We start from the raw sequence: 22,034 nt of genomic DNA, 5'->3' as shown, positions 1-22,034 counted from the left end.
TTATGCCTCTAAAAACCTAATCTAGGTTTGGATCAATTACATTTAGGAAAAGGTCTTCAATATTAATTTCTTCATGTCTTCAAGTCTTCATGACTTCTTGCTTGATGACTTTGGCCTTCCAATTAGTGGTCCAATGTGGGCTTCTTGGCCTTCAATCCAAGCATCCTTGATCTTACTTTATCAAGATCTACAACTTAGATAAACAAACACATTAGTGATAAATGATCACTTGTGTGTTGGAATCATCAAAACAAGATGGGAATGCCAAGGTAAAAACCATTGGGCTTACAATCTCCCCCTTTTTGATGATGACAAGCACAAGAGATTTACAAATCAAAGCATATACTCTTTTCACATTTTTCTTACACTAGAGACTTTACTCTAGATTCTTCTCCCCCTTTGTCATCAACAAAAAGAAGGGGTAAGAAAAACAAGGGTTTAAAATTTACAATTTTAAAGCTCCCCCTTTTTCAAAGAAAAATTCAATTTTAACTCCCCCTAGTTAAAATAATTTTACAATACAAGAGGGGTTATCAAACAAAACATACAAATGAAATATATTCAATTTTAAGTTCAAAAACCCCTAATCTACATAATATGAATATCATCATATGGGGGTTTTGGGAACCCAAGATTTCTTGGTCCCACATCTAGCCCTACTCTTGGATGCACATTGGAATTGGTAATGACCATTCATTCCACAAAAATGGCATCTAACAAGAGGGTTAGATACACTAGTCCTATCATGATAAGCATGTTGAGGTCTAAGACTAGTTTTACTTAGGATTATGTCAATTATTTTATTTCCATTTAGAAATCCATGTAAACATAATCTAAGTCTTTCATTTTCATTATGAAGATGGGATGTTTGAACTAAAAGCTCATTTCTTTCATCTTCATAAGAGTTGGAGGAGCTTGCCATATTTTGAAATTTTAAAAGTTGGCAAGTTTTCTCATCCAAGCTACCCTTAAGGGTATTAATCTCAAGTTTATGATTTTCAAGTGTAACTTGTTCTTGAGATATGGAAGAAGATAAATCACTTTTCAAAAATTCAAGTTCTTTTTCTAACTTTAAAATGGATTTTTTAAGAACTTTGTTTTTGGAAATTTGGGTATGCAAGGTTTCACATAATTCATCATAAGGTATACTATCACTTTTACTACTAGATGAAGAATATGAGGGGTTAGAGTTTACCTCAACTTCATGGGTGATTGTCATGAAGCAAAGATCATCTTTTTTATTTTCTTCCCCTTCACTTGAGCTTTTGCCCGATGTGCTTAACGCATCCCAACCGGCGGCAAGAGCCTTATGCTTCTTCCAATCCTTCTTACCCTTGTACTTAGAGGAAGTTGATTTTAGAAGTGGACAATCCGGTCTTTTGTGTCCAATCTTCTTGCAATTGAAGCATCTTAAGGCTCCATCAACATCACTTTCTTCTTTCTTCTTCTTATCTTTCTTATGCTTCTTTCTCCACAAGCTCTTGAATCTTCGTAAAGCTTCTTCTTCGTCACTATCCGCTTCACTTGATGAGTCTTCCTTGGAAGCCTTGAGTGCTAGGGATCTAAATTCCCTCTCCTTCTCCTTTGGCTTCTTTTCCTCTTGTCGGCTAGTAAGGAGCATCTCATGGGTGATGAGAGATCCTACAAGCTCCTCTATGGTTAGCGTCTTGAGATTTTTTGACTCTTGAATCGCGGTCACCTTTGGATCCCAATGTGGAGGAAGAGACCTAAGCAACTTACTTACAAGCTCATCAGTAGGATAAGATTTACCAAGATTAGCCAGTTCGTTAGAAATAATAGAAAAACGAGTATACATTTCCGAAATACTCTCGTTTGGACTCATTCTAAACATTTCATACTTGCTCTTTAACAAGTTTATTTTGGAATCCTTGACTTGTGATGTTCCCTCATGGGTAGTTGCAAGGGTATCCCAAATAGTCTTGGCGGAATCAAAAAGAGCAACTCTATTAAACTCCTCGGTAGCTAAGGCACAAAACAAGGAATTTATTGGTTTGTAGTTCAAATTAGCTTGCCTTTTCTCTACCACATTCCATTCTTCAAAAGGTTTGGAAGGTATATTGTATCCATTTTCAACAATGTACCAAAGTTCCACATCTATCGAAAGAAGATAGATGTGCATCCTTGTTTTCCAATGTCCATAGTTTGACCCATTGAAGAAAGGAGGTCTAGTTGTGGAATGGCCTTCCGGAAGTCCGGTTCCAATTTGGTGTGCCATTTCACAATTAGAAGTTGCCAAATAAAATCTTTCCCTAGTTAGATTTTGAAATAACTTTCACAAAAATTTTAAAATCTTTTAAGAGCCAAGGCTCTGATACCAAGTGAAAAATCGATATAGGGGGTCCCAAGTTATAATAGAAATGGCAACTATGAGGAGGGAGAATACGGTTGTTTAAGAAAACTAGAATTTACCAATTTGAAAAACTTAAACCGATTAAGAGATCAAAAACAATATTTTAAGCATACAAGTTAAATCTAATGGTGCAATGCAAATGAAAGAGCAAAGAGATAGAAAGAGTGCACCCGAGATTTAAAGTGGTTCGGTCCTCAAACCCGAGGCCTACTCCACTCCACCAACCAAACCCGTTGATGGCTTCACTATTTGATCTTCTTAACCTTGGCGAAGATCGGTGCCAATTACAATTGCTTTAACCTTGGTGGCAATCCTCACCACGGAGAAAAAAAGGGCTCCGCTTCTCCGAATACTCGCCCGAATACAAATCTTGAAAGATGAAAGAAAGAACTAAAAAATCCCTTCACAAGGGTTACAAAAGATGTACAATTGAGAGCCTATGATCCAAATCCTAGAGTTGGTGATGAGAGGCACAATTGAAGCTTGATTCACTCTTGGGTATTCAAATGAAGTTTAAGAGTGTTAGGATTGATAGTTTGTATGTTTAGAACACCCATATTTATAGGAAAAACAAAATATGACCGTTCAGTGGCATTAGGGTAATTCCAGCAAAATTCCAAACGGCTCTTTTTCAGACCGTTGGAGTGTTCTCGGAGTTCCGAGAATAATTCTCGGAGTTCCGAGAATTCTCGGAGTTCCGAGAAGCCACACAGAAATTGGAAAAAGTCTACTGGACCATTTCTCGGAGTTCCGAGAATAATTCTCGGAGTTCCGAGAAAAACTCTCGGAGTTCCGAGAAGCCTATGCAGAGCATGATGTTCAATTCTGTTTTTGGGCTTCCAGTTCTCAACCAAGATTGGATTGCTATGAGGGTTCCAAGGTGTTGGAACTCCACAAATACAATCACTTGTTTATTTTAGGGAGTGTGAGATTAACTAAATTATGCCTCTAAAAACCTAATCTAGGTTTGGATCAATTACATTTAGGAAAAGGTCTTCAATATTAATTTCTTCATGTCTTCAAGTCTTCATGACTTCTTGCTTGATGACTTTGGCCTTCCAATTAGTGGTCCAATGTGGGCTTCTTGGCCTTCAATCCAAGCATCCTTGATCTTACTTTATCAAGATCTACAACTTAGATAAACAAACACATTAGTGATAAATGATCACTTGTGTATTGGAATCATCAAAACAAGATGGGAATGCCAAGGTAAAAACCATTGGGCTTACAGTAGTTCTCCATAACTCTAACTTAGCATTAACTCTTGCTTTGGTTTCATCAATTTTTTTTTTGAAAAGGGCAATAGAATATATATATATGTAAAAACAGAACCGAGGTGGTCCTGAAGGAACAAAGATAATACAAAGATAGCAGTACAATAATTCAAGGAGGTAGATAGTCAAAGCACTCAAATGCGGCCCGAAAGACTCCTTTCTTGGCAAGGGTGTCTGCTTCCGCATTGGCTGATCTCCTGACATGGCGAAAAAGTATTGAGGAGCCCTTAGCTCTGTCCTCTATTTCCTCTAAGAAAGGCAAAAATTGCCAGGGGGGAGAAGCGGCGCCCGAAAGCCAGCGAATAACATTTAAGGAATCCCCTTCGACGATAATTTTGTCGCACTCCAGACTAGGCATCGAAAGAAGCCCGCTATTAACGGCTCGGACCTCTGCCTCGTTTGAGTCTGCCACTCCGATAGGCCCCGAGTAGGCCCAGAGGACTTCCCCTTTGTGGTTTCTACATAACCCTCCTACTCCTGCCACTCCTGGATTGCCGATAGACGATCCGTCAAAGTTAAGCTTCAGGGACCCCGGAGGAGGAGGAATCCAGGAGGGGAGGATTTTCACTTTGGTAGCCGATTCCAAGCATATGATTGACCATCCTTCCCAGAGGTCGAAAGCTGAAACAAAACGAAACAGAGGAAGGCTTCGAGCCCAGGATATGACCGCAGCTATCAACTGAATATAAATCCAATAGGGAGATCTAGCCTTCCCTTCAAAGATACGAGCATTCCTCTCTTCCCACAAGAACCACCATGAGGCCAGGAGACACATCTTCCACAGCGTTTTGCCTTTCCTTTTCCAAGGAGTCCAGGCCCAACTCTGAATGAATTCAGCCATAGAGTTGAAGAGGACCCAACTGATTCCAAAACGAGAAAAAATAAGACCCCAAATATGACGAGCAACCTTACAGTGTATGAAAAGGTGGTCAATGGATTCCCCAGCGGATAAACATAGAGGACAGTGATCTACCAACCACATTCCTCGCTTCCTCAAAAAATCCATAGTTTGAATGCGGCCCCGGCTAACCGACCACCCAAAGAAAGCAACTCTCGGAGGGCAAGATTGTCTCCAAACCGAGGAGGACACATGCTCCACTAAAGAAGGGATCAGATGGTTATAAAAAGATTTGACTGAAAATATCCCCGAAGGATTCCAAATCCAAATCCGACGATCTATGCCAGAAGACTTGATGAAGCAAGAGTCCAATAAGGAGAGGAGGGCGCTGTAAGAGCTTAACTCCCTAACAAAGAAGTCTCTGCGAAACGTAGGAGACCAAGCCACCTTCCCTTGTTCCCTTGCAAAACATTCTGATACCCAGGCCTGCTTTGGTTTTATCAATTAATACTATGTCATCTGCAAATAACATACACCACGGCACCTCGTCATTGATACCCTCATGAATCAACAAAAATATAAAGCTTATTTTCATACATTAAGCATATCATTTGGATATAGGATGCTCCATTAGATTTTGTCGCAAGGGCTGGGTCACAATCTGAAATAACTTCGGACCTTCGGATACGGATCCAATGGGCGTGATTTGGATCACGTTATTGTGCCCAAATCTTGTCCATTAACGTTTGGATTGTATCCATTGGCGTATTTGGATTTGGAGGAAAAATTATATAAAATACAAAATTTCAAAAAAGACAAAATAAAATTTCCAAACACTGATTCTAAGAGTCAAAGTAGGTTCGCAGTTTTCCTTAAAATATACAAAAAAATTTATTTTGGCAAAACATTTCCACAGAAAATGACTATACCAAACACTCAAAATTTATTTTCCATGGAAAAATTCTGAAAAAATTCCCTAGCCAGCCCACTATCTGTTTGGATGTAAAAATCAACAAGAATTCATGAACTATTTGAAAAAAAAAAAAAAAAATTTAAAATACAACAGGGATAGAGATATTTAAGAAATCGTTTAATTGTAATGCACATCCACCGGACCGGTTTTTAAGTGTTGTAAAAGTAAAAACATTCATGCTAGTAAAAATCGTTTGTTTTATTCTTTTTTGATGACCAATGTTACCAATCTTACAACAATTTTTAGGCATTTCGAGGACCCGCTGTTACGTGTGAGAGAACATAGGGAAATGCAGCTTTCACTTTGGATATAAAAAGGAATCTCTTCAACAATTCAATTCTTAGAATTGATTAATCGTTCTTGGGCAATAAGATCAAAGAACTAGATCCAATAGTAAGGTTGAGTTACACTTGATCTTTGATGATCAAATGTAATTGAAATTTGCTAACACAACAAGGCCCAACAGTAGTATCTAAGGCTAAGATCAAATCTGGAATGCGAAGTACAAAGATTTCGTCTCTGAGCATAACATTTTAATAGCAGCATTGACCAATCCAGTATTCGTAAAATGGCACATATAGATAAGGCTTTTGCTTGGGAGTTGGGAGTGTCTTTAAAAAACTCAGTAAAACTTCAGTGCTATCATTAGAGATGCAATACTTATTTGTAGAAGGCATTTACCAAGAGTGTCAATAAAATTATTGAGAAGAAATAAGAACGGTGCGGTTCATTCTAGACCAGGAATGAGTTTCACAGAAGCTCAATTTCGTCCAAGCACAATCACGGTCTCTGTTTGCTGCTAGCATGAAGGCTAATATTCATCTTGATTTGTAGCAAGACAGAAATAATAAATAAGAAGAGGGCAATTTCTTAAGAAAGAAACCGAGCCACATCATAAAAAAAAAATCCCCCATTTTCTCGGGGAAAAATCACTAAGAGCATTGTTTAACATGATTATATGTGATTTGTTGTTTTTTTTGTGGTTTGGCAGAGCTTGCTTACACAATGAGAGTGTTAGAGAAATGCGATTGATATAGCTTTGGGGTTTTAGCACTTGAAGTGATAATGGGAAGGCACCCCGGAGATATTGTTAACTTACCAACTTCTCCAAAAGCTTAAGCTGTTGGAGAAAGGAGTTACTTATCTTTTATACTTTAACACTCCCCCGCACGTGTGACCCACTTGGCAAACACGTGGCACATGTGGTCCCACTTTGAGCCGACCATTGCATGTGGATTTTTGCTATCTAGGAGGTTTGAACTTGAGACCTTCGGCTCTGATACCATGTTGAAACTTACCAATTAACTTCTCCAAAAGCTTAAGCTATTGGAGAAAAGTTTTTATATGGAGGCAGGCCATCCAACAACAAGGGCAAAGAGAGAACAAACTCTCTTTCTTGATTTTTGATCCAGGTCAAACCCCCTTTCTTGACTTCACGTTGATAAAATATCAGCGTGGTTGATTTTTTTTTTCTCTCCGCTCTTTAGTTGTAAAGGGCGGCCACGGTATAATTTCTCATTGGAGAAAGGCGTTATTTATCTTTTATACTTTAACAGATATCATCTCCTCCTTGTCATCATCTGAAGGTGACCTAAATCTACAGCTAAAGGATGTGTTAGACCCACGGCTCCCAAATCCCGAAGACCAAGTTGGAAAGGAAGTTAGTGGCACGCATAAATGCAAATCCACAAACTCGGCCAACCATGCAACACATCTCTCGAAAGTTCTCTGGTCGAACGCCGTCTTTTCAAAAGCCATTCCACACCATTGAACTATCACAGCTGATGGAATTTCTAGTATAAATGGGCTGAGTCCCTTCACCTACTAAGTTATGTTGTAGATAAAGGTCAATGTTTTATATAGTTGATAGAAATAAGTGACGGAGTAGGCCTAGTTGCCGTCGAGATCAAGTCTTGGGTCCCACATGCGGACATGTATGCTTTTGCTACATACTAATCCTCTAATCTGTGGCACAGTACATTAAAAAACCTCTATAGATCAGTGGGTTAAGATCATCCTCTGTAAATGATTTTTGAGGCAAACCATATATAGGTGAAGGCTGTAACGCCCCTAAACCGGGGTCCCTGTTACACAGTGCCTCATGCCGCATCACAAACAAACCACATGACGTGCAAGGCCAGATCATGACCAAATTTGCTTAACAGATATTCAGAGCGATTAGCAGAAGACACAAATTATCCATAAGAAGAATCCAAAATTTAATTAATCTCAATAAATGCGTGATCCGACATTGCTCAATTTTCATAACTTTAAATAAGTTTTCTAACTGACTAAATAAATTTAAGGGAAAAAATACGCTTAGACCCCCCTGTGGTTTCTGACACATTCAATTTAACCCCTAATGTTTAAAAAGTTACAAGTAGACCCCTGTGGTTTCAATTTGTTTAAGGTAGGCCCCCTCAGTTGAAGGTTCGTCCACAGATTGAAGGGTTAGGATGATCCGATGGAGCTGATTTTTTTGGCACACCCTATCTATGTCAGGGCCCATCAAATGAATGCTTTGGATCATCCAAATAATGTGGGCCCATACCCGAATCCAAACACTACCAAAAACACAGTGTGCCCACATTGTTTGGATGATCCAAAGCGTTCATTTGATGGGCCCTGACATAGATATGGTGTGCCTAAAAAATCAGCTCCATCGGATCATCCAAACCCTTCAATCTGTGGACGAACTGTCAACTGAGGGGGGTCTTCCTTACACAAATTGAAACAACAGGGGGTCTACTTGTAACTTTTTAAACATTAGGGGTTAAGTCGAATGTGTCAGAAACCACAGGGGGTCTAAGTGTATTTTAACCTAAATTTAAATGTCTAACTAAACCAGAAAGTCTCTAATAAGGCGAAATCCTCTCACGCCTAAGCTTACTCTTCAGTATCTGTAAATGTATAAGATAACATGGAATGAGCTTATGCCCAATACATAACAAGGATTCTGTATAAGATGAATCAAGTACACAATGATAAAATCACGAACGAAGCATTTAAATCAAAATGCAACAGTTACTTGGAAACATACATTGTATCATGGAAAAAACATGAGAACAACATTGAATTCGACTTGGAAATAACCATAGGTTTTCATGATACAAAACATCCAACTAGTCAACAATCCACTAGTCATAGCTATATGGCCACTGTCACCTCCCATAGTGACGGGCTAACAGCAGAACACCGGCTTCACATCTACTTCTGGCAAAATATAATGGGCATAACATACAATTTAACCTCATTCCAGCAAAAGCAGTAGGTGACCCTCAGGAAAAAGTGTAGGAAACATATAATAATATGAAAAAGTTTGATAAAGACACATTTTCAAGAGAGACTCCCGAGCTCAATTTTGATAACAGCACCCTTTACACGGTTTCAAGAAACATAAGCTCAAATTTGATAATGACACCCATTTGAGACAAAATTCTTGCACGGGCCGGGTATTACACTCCTCACCCATGTATATTGTCAGAGCTCATTGATGAGATTATGGACCGGGTAGAGGGCCACATGATTCCATTCAATCACATAAGGAGGTCGGCAAATGGAAAAGCGGATCGCCTTGCCCGAGAAGGAGGGGCAAGAGTATTACTATAAATATATGACTTCCTTCCCCCTTGAGGAGTAGTCTTCTATTTGTCTCTCTCCTTTTTTCTTTTTCTTTTTTGTTATTCTGTGTATCTGTGACCGACTTGGTCATAGCTTCTTTTTATAATGCCATTTCAAAAGGTCAAAAAAAGAAAAGGGGCGCTGATATTCCCCCTGGAGTCCCCCCCTTGAGGGGCAAGTTTCGCCTTTTTACTGGCCTCTCTCCCCCCGACAGGAACCGTTCGGGGACGGGCAAGTTTCGCCTTTTTACTGGCCTCTCTCCCCCCGACACGAACCGTTCGTGGGCCCATCCATACTTTTCAAAATGAACGCCACACCATAGGATGATCCAAACCGTCCATTTGATGGGCTATAACGTAAATAGGTTGCGTCCCAAAATATCATTTCCATAGGCTGATCCTAGCCCTTCGATCTAAATAGAAACTACATATTATGCAACCTCTATAGATTGGAGGGTTGCAATCATCCTATGAAAATGATTTTTGGGGCACAACCTATTTACATTGTGGCCCATCAAATGGATGGTTTGGATCATCCTATGGAGTTGATCGTACAGTAACATTAAGGCCCAATCGTAGGCCCCACCCATATTTTTCAAAATGAAGTGTGCGGTCCACACCATAGGATGATCCAAGCTCGTACATTAACATTAAGGCACAATTGTAGGCCCCACCCATATTTTTGAAAATGAAGTGTACGGTCCAGACCATAGGATGATCCAAGCCATCCATTTATTGGGCCTTAACGTAAATGGGTTGTGCCCCCAAAATCATTTGCCTAGGATGATTGCCCTCCAATCTATAGAGGTTTCCATATTAAGCTGTTTCTCTTTATATCCGAGGGCTAGGATCATCATATGGAAATGGTTTTTAGGGACACAACCTATTTACAATGTGGCCTATCAAATGGGCTGCTTGGATCATCCTATGGCGTGGGCCATAGTTCATTTTGAAAAAACTGGATATGGAGCGAGAGAGAGAGAGAGAGAGAGAGAGAGAGAGAGAGAGAGAGAGAGAGGTTATCTAGTCCCCAGTTTTTATAGATACCAATTTATTTTGTAAATTCCGAGTCCTAAGGTGGGCCACAACGTAGAATGATCTAAACCGTCCATTTGATGGGCGACAACGTAAATACGTTGCACCCAAAAATATCATTTCCATAGGATGATCCTAACTCTCCGATCTAAAGAGAAACTGCATATTATGGAAACCTCTATAGAAATGATATTTTGGGGCGCAATCTATTTACACTGTGGCCCATCAAATGGATGGTTTGGATCATCCTATGGTGAGGGTCGTAGGCTAACATTAAGGCCCAATCGTAGGCTAGGGCCCACCACTAGAAATGATATTTTGGGGCGCAACCTATCGCAACCCTCCAATCTATAGAGGTTGCATAATATGTAGTTTCTATTTAGATCGAAGGGCTAGGATCAGCCAATGGAAATGATATTTTGTGATGCACGCAACCTATTTACGTTGTAGCCCATCAAATGGACGGTTTGGATCATCCTATGGTGCGGCGTTCATTTTGAAAAGTATGGGCGGGGGGCTACGTTGTTCAAAGTTGGCCCCCAACGGTTCCTGTGGGGCCCACCAACGGTACTGTTGGGGAGGAGAGAGAGAGAGAGAGAGAGAGAGAGAGAGAGAGAGAGAGAGAGAGGTAAAAAGTAGGGTTGAACTCGGGTCGGGTTTTCTAGAACCCTACCCTACCCTACCCAAGAAACAACCTCGGGTCGGGTCGGGTCGGGTTTTTCTTGGGAAAACCCATGATTCTTAAACCCGGTCCTACCCGAGATAATTTCTCGAGTCGGGTCGGGTTTTTTCGCATTGCCGCCTCCAACTTCATGCAATGCCCTCCTTTTTATTCCAAATTGTCCTAATTTACTCTAAACCCAGGCCACTTTAAACCTAATTTTAACATGTTGATTGAAACATGCTGATAAGTGATATGATTAGACAAAGTATGATTTAAACATTTTCTAATTCTCAATGAACTCGTTAGTGGCCAGACTGATCTTTAAGCTTTTAAAAACTACTCACTAAATATTTATGCAAAACACAGGTTCTGAGGTTCGATAAAAAAAGAATGCAGTCATGGCCTCTGTTTGCCTATAGAGAATGACATAAAATTATTTTTGTGGTGGTGATATACTGATACGTATCCTACAAACATGTACATGAATGGAAAGCATGAACAAAATGGACAATCAAATATGAGTAAAGATGCCACTGTAAACAAATTAAAGAACTACAAAGATTATTTTATGCAAGAAATAGACCTTCTTATGACTTAGATAGCCATCAGAGCAATAGGCAATTGAGGCATAAATGCGAGAAATAGACCTTCTTTCGTTCATGTCTTACACTCTTACTGTCTTGGTGAGTTGAGAAATGAGAATTACTAAATTACTCATATCAATGTTATTATTTATAACTTATAATATTAAAAAAGGAATAAATGCGGGTTTTCGTGCGGGCCGGGTTTTCCACCTTTAAAACCGGCCCAACCCGAGTGATACTTTGGAAAAGTAAACCCGGCCCAACAACTTACCTGGCCACTTTGAACCCGACCCATGCTTTTTTCGGGCCGGGCTGATGCGGGCCGGGTAAAACCCAACCCAAGTTGCAACCCTAGTAAAAAGGTAGGAAACATGCCATATACGTTAGACTTAACGTTTAGAGTTAGCCCGTCGTCAAGCGGGAATACAGCCTCCAAGGGGGGAAATATCAACCAATAGTGTACATATGAGGTCCAATGACCCTCAGGCCTCAGGAAAAAGGTTTGGGAACAAATATGATTCCATAAAACCATGGGAACAAATAAAAAAGTTTCGCGGCTGTTCTGTCAGCATTTCAGACCTGCCACCTCGCTAGTGAAGACAACAGCTTTTGTCTCCCTTCACGAGGTGGCTGGTTGCATAGGAATTTCTCTCTAGATTTTTTGGCTTTTGCTGGGGTGGGGCCCCTCCCCTGTTGGCCCAACATAGGAGGAGGAATGAAGAGAACGATTAGAGAGAGGAGTGGGGTAGGATGGTTAAATGGGAAGAGGGACTAGACGTAGTTGTCGGTGAGGGTGGTTTTGGTTTTAACCGTGGTTAGGTTTAAAATGACAGGTGGCGTTTGCCTAATTTAGATGGTGAATTACAGCTAGCTTTGTAAGAATATTAAAGTAACTAGCCATTAATAAATTACCAGAAAACGTAAAAAAAACGTAGCCTCCCAACCGTGAAACAGGGAAGAGAACACGGGAGCAAAAGGTCAAAAAGTCAAAAGTCAAAAGTAAAAAAGTCAACAAAATTGACTGAAGTATACGATGGCAATGTGTACAAAATGCAATGTAGATAAGCTTTCCCATTAATTAATTAAGGGGATTTTGCAAAAGAAGTCCTCTACTTTGCTTTATATGCCAAAACAGCCGTCTAGTGTGACTATTTGCAAAAAGAGTCATCACCTTTGAGAGAATTTTGCAAATCAGGTCATGTCATCAATTAGTGACCAAAAAATGCCTATGATAGATTTCTTTGACTCGTAGAAGACCAAAATGTCCTTAGCACCGGGGGTGCAACTTGGGCGGGCTCAAACCGAACCCTATGGGTTCAACCCGGAAAAAAGTCGGGTTGGGTTGAGTTCGGGTCAGGTTCGGGTTTCGGGTTCGGGTTGAGTTTTCTCAACCCAGGTTGATGGCTTGGGCACCTGACCCGAGTGAACCCGACATTTTTAATAATTTTTTATTTTTTAAGCTTAAAATCTCGGGTTGGGTAGGGTTGAACTCGGGTTCGGGTTGAGCAAATTGTGGCTCAGGTTAGGTTTGGGTTGAGGTTCAACCCGACCCAACCCAACCCAACCCGAGTTGCACCCCTACTTAGCAGTGAAAGGATGAAAACTACCTTGTAAAGAGACTAAGGTATCCGTGAATCTCGGTGGTATATTTTGATAGGTGGATCCCACCAAAGCAATTCATAAACTTGCATAGGGCGGGGCCCACCATTTTGCCTCATGCTTTATGGTTAGGTCCCATGATCTCCCCCGAGGAGTCGTATATGGTGGGGCCCACAATTTTAAAAGTAATGTTTTGTTGTGATGGAGTGGGCCCATTTTTCTATACCCATGATTAAGAATGCTACTACATTTAGAAATGATATTCCCACACCCTTGATTCAAAACTCGTTTTTGACTGTCATGGGTATTCCCGCACCCTTGTTCCACACACCATTTGTTAAAAAAAAATAACATAAAAGAAAAGACCCTTCACATTCATCTTCCACTACGTTCAGTTAAAAAAAACATAAAATAGAGAGACCCCACACGCTCATTTTGCACCACTTTAGTTTATCTGTTTATGTAAACAATTATTCCCCTCAAAACTTTGCATGGAACGAGAAGACTTTCTCAGTTTAAATAGACATTACAAATAGATGAAAAATCCAAACACCACAAATAACTATGGCCTTGGGGAAATCTTTCTCCCTCTTGATCTCTCTACTTTTCAACCTTGTGATGATTTCTGGCACTTCAACAATGGCAAGATTAGTAGAAACAGAGGCTCTCCTCATCTGGAAAGCCAGTCTCCTTAACCAAACTCCAAAACTCATGGTCACTTCACAATGCAACCAATAAAAGCCCATGCAGTTGGACGGGAATAGCATGCAACCATGAAGGAAGTGTTATACAAATAAACCTAACAAATGTAGGTTTGCAAGGTACGCTCGATAGTTTCAAATTCTCTTCCTTTCTAAACCTTGCCAAACTCGATCTTAGCAACAACACACTCTTTGCAACTATTCCTTCCACAATAGGGAACTTGACCAGTCTGGCCAAATTGCAACTCCACTTTAATAAGCTCTCTGGCCTCATCCCTAGAGAAATAGAAGACTTGAAAAATATGGTTGATTTGCAAATGTCTAATAACCTTCTTAATGGTTCCATTCCTTCCACGTTGGTAAACTTGACCAACCTTTTGACATTGTGCCTCGATCGTAATAAGCTCTTTGGCTCCATCCCTAGAGAAATAGGAAACTTGAAAAATATGGTTGTTCTGCGGTTGTACAATAACCTTCTTGATGGTCCCATTCCTTCCACGTTGGGAAACTTGACCAACCTTGTCACATTGTACCTCTATGGTAATAATCTTTCTGGCCCCATCCCTAGAGAAATTGGAAACTTGAAAAGTATGGTTGATCTACAAATGTACAATAACCTTCTTGATGGTTCAATTCCTTCCACCTTGGGAAACTTGACCAACCTTATGCACTTGTTTATATATAACAATCGTCTTTCTGGCCCCATCCCTAAAGAAATAGAAAACTTGAAAAACATGTCTGTTATGGATATATCGTATAACCTTCTTAATGGTTCCATTCCTTCTAACTTAGGAAACTTGGTCATACTCGCATTGGGAAACAACAACCTGTCTGGCTATTTGCCGGATCAAATTTGCCAAGGTAAATCGCTTGTAATCATATCAATAGAGAACAACCAATTAACAGGTCCCATCCCAAAAAGCTTGAGAAATTGCATGAGCTTAACTAGAGTTCGGCTCAATGGAAACCAACTCATCGGGAATATCTCCGAAGACTTTGGAGTTTATCCAAATCTAGTATGCATTGAGTTGAGCAATAATCATTTGTCTGGTGAACTCTCTCCAAGTTGGGGCAAGTGTCAAAATTTGACAAGTTTAAAGTTCCCTGGGAACTTGATAACTGGTAAAATACCACCGGAGTTTGGGCAGTTGATTCAACTAGCACTGCTCGACCTTTCTTCAAATTCTTTGGTAGTACAGATTCCGAAGGAATTGGGGCGCTTGAAATCTTTATTTAACATGAGTTTAAATGGTAACCAACTTTCTGGTCGGATACCATCAGAAATCGGAAAACTGTCCAATTTGGAGATCCTTGATTTATCAACAAACAATCTATTTGGATCGATACCAAAACAATTAGAAGATTGCTCAAAATTACATTCTTTGAAATTGAGCCAAAATCATTTGAATGGAAGCATTCCATTTCAAATTGGCAATCTTGTAGAGCTACAAACCACACTAGATCTTAGTCATAACTCGCTTACAGGAGAAATATCACCCCAACTGGGAAAATTAAACAAGATGGAAATCTTAAATTTTTCCCACAATAAGCTTTCGGGATCCATTCCATCTTCTCTTGAAGGGATGCTCAGCTTGTCATCTGTTGATTTATCATATAATAATTTGGAAGGTATTCTTCCTAACGGCAAAGCATTTGAACAAGGGACATATGTTGGCAACAAAGGTTTATGTGGCAAAGCACAAGATTTGCAACTGTGCAATTCGTCGCCAGTAAACCATGGCGAACCAAAAAAGAGACGCAAAGTTATCATATTGATCATCATTCTTCCTCTTTTGAGCGCACTGTTCCTTCTACTTCTAATTTTCAGCATTTCTTCCATTTCTCGCCCCAGAACAAGAAATGCAAAGGGAGAGAGAAATGAAATGAATAGAGATCTATTTTCGATATGGAATTGGGATGGGTGTGTTTCTTATGAAGATATCATCGATGTGACAGAGGACTTTGACGACAAATACTATATTGGAGAGGGCGGATATGGGAGAGTTTACAAAGCATCTCTGCCAACAGGGCAAGTATTAGCTGTAAAAAAGCTTCACAAATTGGAAGAGGGTGAGCAAATAGTTTAGAAAAGTTTCAGAAATGAGGTACAAGCATTAACAGAAATCCGTCACCGCAACATTGTGAAGCTTTATGGGTTTTGTTCCCATCGCCGATGTATGTTTCTGGTTTATGAGTATATGGAAAGGGGAAATTTGGCTAGTATCCTTAGCAGTGAAGAAGGGACGATGGAGTTGGATTGGGTGAGGAGGTGAATATTATTAAAGCTGTGGCACATTCTTTATCATACATGCACCATGATTGCGTTCCGTCGATAGTTCATCAAGATATCTCCAGCAACAATGTTTTATTGGATTCAGAATTTGAGGCTCATGTCTCTGATTTTGGTACTGCTAGACTTCTAATGCTTGATTCATCAAATTGGACAGAACTTGCTGGCACTTTCGGATATGTTGCTCCAGGTTAGTTCCTCATATATTGTGCCACTTTATTTTGCAGTATAATTGTTTAGAAAATCACATCTTATTTGGCTTTTATAATATTGGGCTTACGGCTTACCCCAAGGTCAAAATATTTTATTACCATTGATGTGATTGGCCCGCCTTAGAGATACAATAACCTAAGGCCTTGTTTGTTGTGGATTTTGAGAGCCTATTGTGATTCTAAAAATGATTATTGGACTCAAAATTAAACATATATTTGAGTCCAATAATCAGTTTTAGGCTCCCAATCTGTTCTTACAATCCAAAACAATCCAGGCCTAATTCTGGCACAACCAAAAAAAAAAACGCCTTAAATTTGGTGGAAAATTTTCTTATTTTCAGCAAATGACTACTGAATAGTAATTATCCAAAGTTTTGAGTATTTCTTACTCGGAGATCTGAACAAGGGAGGGGGATTTAGTAAATTTTCCAACTTTTAAAATGTTTGATTATTATGTGAAGTGCCTTAATTTCTAGTGTTTTGATTTGGAGTTTTTCGGCAAAATATTCGCCTATTTTGCCCGATGGGCCACCTTTAAATGGCAATCTCCTAGCATATTTTGGTCAGACGATAGGTTAAGGGGCTCTTAGGATTTAGGATAACCAATATGAAAAAAACTTTCCCTAAAAGTTGACTTTCCAACAAAACTTTTCCGTAGAATTTTTTCTCCATTTCTTTCCACGTATTGGGTAAAATAAATTTTCAACACATTTTTCCAGTCTAGGATGGGGATTATTTTACGCCCATTTTTACATCGAAAGAAACATAATGATAATAAAAAACAATTCTCCATTCTCTTGGGAGAAAATTTTTCTTGCTAGACCATGTAAGTCTTTTTTTCGATGGAATACATTTTTCATGCAAATCTTTTTTTTCCATAGAAACTTCAGCCATGATAATTTGTTTTCGCAGAGCTTGCTTACACAATGAGAGTTACCGAGAAATGTGATGTATATAGCTTTGGGGTTTTAGCACTTGAAGTGATAATGGGAAGGCACCCTAGAGACATCATCTCCTCCTTGTCATCATCATCTGAAGGTGGCCTAAATCTACAGCTAAAAGATGTGTTGGACCCACGGCTCCCAAATCTAGAAGACCAAGTTGGAAATGAAGTTGTTCTGGCAGTGTTAGTGGCACTCGCGTGTGTAAATGCAAATCCACAAACTCGGCCAACCATGCAACACATCTCTCAAAAGTTCTCTGCTCGAACTCCAACTTTTCCAAAGCCATTCCACACAATTGAATTGTCTCAGCTGATGGAATTTCAAGGATAACTGGTTGAGTCTCTTCACCTTCTTAGTTATAGGTCAGTGTATCATGTAATTGATAGAAATAAGAAACAGACTAGGCTGATCATAGTCACAGTCGAGATCAAGTCTTGGGTCCCACATGGGGACATGTATGTTTAATGTTTTTTTTTTTTTTTAATGGCATGAATGTTTAGGGTATATTGATCTTTGTAGACCATCGTTGGGCAGCCCACATGGTTTTGGAGCTTTTGGTCCCATTGTTCATTTGACAGATGTGTAAAATAACTGTTGGACTTTGGGTGGTAGGCGAACAAATTTTATTTAATGTAAAAGCTCAAAAGTACACAACTTGTATACATTCAAATGCACTCAAGAATTTCTCACCCACAATCACTTTGCTCACATTATACACTCCTTTGCACACTCTAAAGAGAAGCTTTGAACTCTACATGCCCAAATGGAAGGGGATGCCTCCTTTTTATACTTGCTAAAGATGCTTCTCCATTATTCTAGAATAGTGGCTACACTCTTCTAGCATTAGATATTTCTAGAAAGAAACATCTAGAACAATGTTTTAAAAGAAGAAAAAAGAAAGAGTGGAGAAATCTCTAGAAAGAGGATTGTCTAAAAAGAAGAAGAGAATTCTAGAGAGAGGATTCTAGAAATTTAGAGAGAAATCTAGAAAGAGAGAGAGAGAGAGAGAGAGAGAGAGAGTCGATGCTCTTAACAATAACATGAGAGAGAGAGAGAGAGAGAGAGAGAGAGAGAGAGAGAGAGAGTCGATGCTCTCTTAACAATAACATGCTACAATACTATAAGGGAGCTGTTATTAGCACTACTGTATTTTGATGAGGGCACTCCTCACTTTATTAAAAGTACGGTGTGGCCCACACCATAGGATGATCCAAACCGTCCATTAGATGGGCCACAGCCTAAATAGGTTGTGCCCCAAAAATCATTTCCATAGGTTGATCCTAAACCTCAGATCTGAATGTTAGAGGGTTGATCCTAACCCTCTAAAGATCTGAGGGTTAGGATCAACCTATGGAAAATTGGCACAACCTATTTAGGCTGTGGTTCATCTAATGGACGGTTTGGATCATCCTATGGTGCGGGCCATACCGTACTTTGTATAAAGTGAGGAGCGCCCTCATCAAAATACAGTAGTGCTGATAACATTTCCCTATTATAAACAAATCATATGCATAGGTTAAAGTATTTTGAATTATTCTATAATCGAAACCATTCTTTTTTGGACTCGAAAATTATCAGCATAGGATGATTCTAATCCTCTAATATGTAGACGGACCGTATTGTTTAAAAAACCTCTATAGATCACAGGGTTAAGATCATCTAATGGAAATGATTTTTGAAGCATTTCCTATCTAAGTCAAGGCCCAACATATGAACGGTCTGGATCATCGAACAATACAATCTCCAGTATATATTTTTTAAAATATTTGCATATATACTGATTAAATATAATATAAATTTTATTTTATTTATAGATATTAAATAACTTACATTTTAATGCACTTGTTGTACTGTTACCCCACAAAGAATTATTCATAAAAGCATGTCTTTTTTGCATGACTAATGTTTGAGCATAGCCATACCTTTTTCACGGGTATGCTAACAGGGGCGGAGCCAGGAATTTAAACTTGGGGGGGGGGGGGGGGGGGGGTGGGGGCGGAATAATTTACACTTGCCTGCATTGGTCATTGGGGAGCTATGGCCACTGAACTAGCTAAGCATGCATGTACAACCATGCAAGTCATTAGGCCGACCATGGCCCCACCTCATGCTATATGTACCTCCGCCCCTGTATGTTAAAGATAGGTTGTATTTAGAGATTTCCTAGAAAAAATTTAAATAGCTAAACTTTTGTCTCATGATAATCATTGATGACTAATTGAAAATATCTTATAATTAGGTATTTACACTTAAAATCTCCTTAAAATAAAGAAGAAGAAATTTCTTTCCAAAGTAGCTCAATCCTCATATACATTCCCACACGGTCACAGCACATTCGTGCCTGCATTAGCAAATAAGAGTCCGGTGTGCCCTCCATCGGACATCCCCTAGGCTATGCTGAAAGATCAATGACTACCCACATAAGATCTTATCATACCCTCAGAGATCTTCCTCGGGTTTGAACCACAGAAGATAGAACACTCGCAACTGAACGAATCACCGAAGCTGTAGAACGAACCCCACCCTCCCTCCGTGCTCCTCCGCCAGACCTGACTCACGACACTCCTGGTCACCGTCGTCGTCTCTTATCGAAAACTCCTGAACCCATGATTGCATATAGGCGGAAGCTTCGTCCTCCACCTCTCGAGCTTTGTCTTTAAATCCTCCGTCCCCATGCTCCACTTGTCCAAAACCGAACTATCCTCCTCCATCGTCAAATCCAACTCATCCACACCCTTCTTCCCCAGTCCCACGATCCAGGGGCGGAGCTACATGTAGCATAAGCGGGGGCAGCTGCCCCCGATTTACCACCCCCCCCCCCTTCTGGCTATTTTTTTGCTATAAGCGTGGGACGAAAAGTAACGCGCATAGGAGATGGTAACTACAAATCTCCTTTAACTTTTTTGTAATTTATAAATTGCCATTATTTTGTAATAGTAACTACAAAATTCCCTCCAAAGTGACTTCTTTATAGTCAACACTCAACAGCATTAAAAAAAAAAAAGTTTAAAGAGGGATAGACATGTACATGAAATCAAGACCATTGATCTTGTAAAACCATCATCCGGTGGCCCATATGGTCTTAGTACCATCCTAAATAAATGGATACCCAACAAATTTTGAAATTTGATTCGAGTCTAAAATTGATTAGTGGCTTCAGTTTTGGAAATTTTCATATTGTGAAATATTTTTCCACCTTATGCATTGCTTGGATGGGGCCCATCATTTCATACAATGTTTTCATCGTGTGTGGCCCACCATCTCCACCCGGACCCATGTATGTAGTGGGGCCCACTATTTAGTTACAATTAATAAGAAAAATTAGTTCATTGTACTAAGAATATATATGGGTTAAATGGAGAAATACGTACAATTTTCTTAAGGGCGGTGATAAATTCATCCCATTCTAGGATGAATTCACCCTGTATTTTTCAAAATGGACTGTACAGACCACACCAAAGGATGACCCAAACCTTCCATTTGACGGGCCACAACATAAATACGTTGTGCCCCAAAAATCATTTCCTTAGGATGATCCCAACCGGCCGATCTATATGAGCTTCTATAATGTGAGTCCCTCTTTAGATAGGAGGGTTAGAATCATCCTATGGAAATGGTTTTTGGGGCACAACCTATTTACGTTGTCGCCCGTCAAATGGGCGGTTTGGGTCATCCTATTGTGTGGCCTGTACAGTCCATTTCCATTTTGAAAAATCTGGGGTGAATTCATCCTAGAAGGGGGTGAATTTATCATTGCCTTTTTCTTAATACTCTTTGAACAACTTCATAAATATGTTCTAGAAGCATTCGTCTCACTTAATAATTTGCAAATCTAATCTTCATAACTATAATACATCAAAACATGAAAAATTGCCGAATAAAATTGAGCAAACTTTCTATAGGCAAAAAAATATAAATGTTTTTTTTACATTGAAGGTTATTTGAATTGAAATTTGTGTGAATTTAATTTTTTACTATATATTAATTCTTTGATTATTTATAACAACTATTTTTTGCCCCCCTTGGAGAAAATTCCTGGCTCCGCCCCTGCCACCATCGCTGGAGGACCCACATCCACTGTCTCGAACCACACCAACCCGGCTTTTGCCTCGACTTCGAACACATCCAGTGTTGACCTGGGCAGGTGATCCTCGGCACCGATTTCGAACCTAACATCGCTATCCGTTCGACGGAGTTGAAGGTGGGTATTGTTGTGGTGAGGGTCGTGGTTTGACCTGCACATCAAATTAGATATGGTGAGAGAAACTTATATAAAATTCCCAAGATAGGAAAAGGAAATTACATACTCTATGTGATCTTGCATTCGCCAAGATTTTCTCATGGGTAAGGTGCCGGGTCATGCACTTGACAAGATGAACATACGATCTTAATAGGAAATGCACATCAATCAATGACTCTGCAAATCTCTAATGGATGAAACTCCACGTCCTCTCTCAAAACACCTCCAAGCCCCCCTATAAACTGCAAAATCTCCAAAAATTACATTTTCAAAACTCTCTAATCTCTACCCAAGCCCCTTATTTATAGACATTTCAGCCCTTTTAAGTGGGCCACACATTAGTGATCCACACACTTACACTTAAGACCCACTCACACATTTACACATGTAAATACACAATTACACGCATTCCCCACTCACATATTTGCACTTGTAAATACACAATTACACACATTCCCCACTACCAAACCACATTATAGCTTTTATGTCCAACACAAATCATAGGTTCTTCATCTCTAAAACATGCCTAACAAAATCTTGGTCGTTGATCAACATTCACGACGCGCCAAAGCTTGGCCCTATCGACATCAACAGGTCATCCACAGCAGCAGAGCCCAGTGTGAGAGTGCCCGTCCGATAACCTCAGTTTAGATTTCGGCATCAACAGATTGGCGTCGTCTGTGGGAATT

The 22,034-nt window shown here is 39.7% G+C and overlaps 1 pseudogene; it reads left to right on the top strand.

Annotated features, from left to right (window-relative positions):
* The first annotated feature begins 15,967 nt into the window (after window positions 1–15,967).
* Window positions 15,968–17,435, top strand: LOC143858981 (MDIS1-interacting receptor like kinase 2 pseudogene; annotated as a pseudogene).
* The last annotated feature ends 4,599 nt before the right edge of the window (window positions 17,436–22,034 follow it).

This window comes from Tasmannia lanceolata, unplaced genomic scaffold (assembly GCF_043159265.1).
Source record: "Tasmannia lanceolata isolate RefF3 unplaced genomic scaffold, GAP_Taslan_0.1 ptg000029l, whole genome shotgun sequence".
Classification (NCBI taxonomy): Eukaryota; Viridiplantae; Streptophyta; class Magnoliopsida; order Canellales; family Winteraceae; genus Tasmannia; species Tasmannia lanceolata.
The sequence above is the reverse complement of the archived record's forward strand: the minus strand, read 5'-3'. Positions and strand labels throughout refer to the sequence as shown.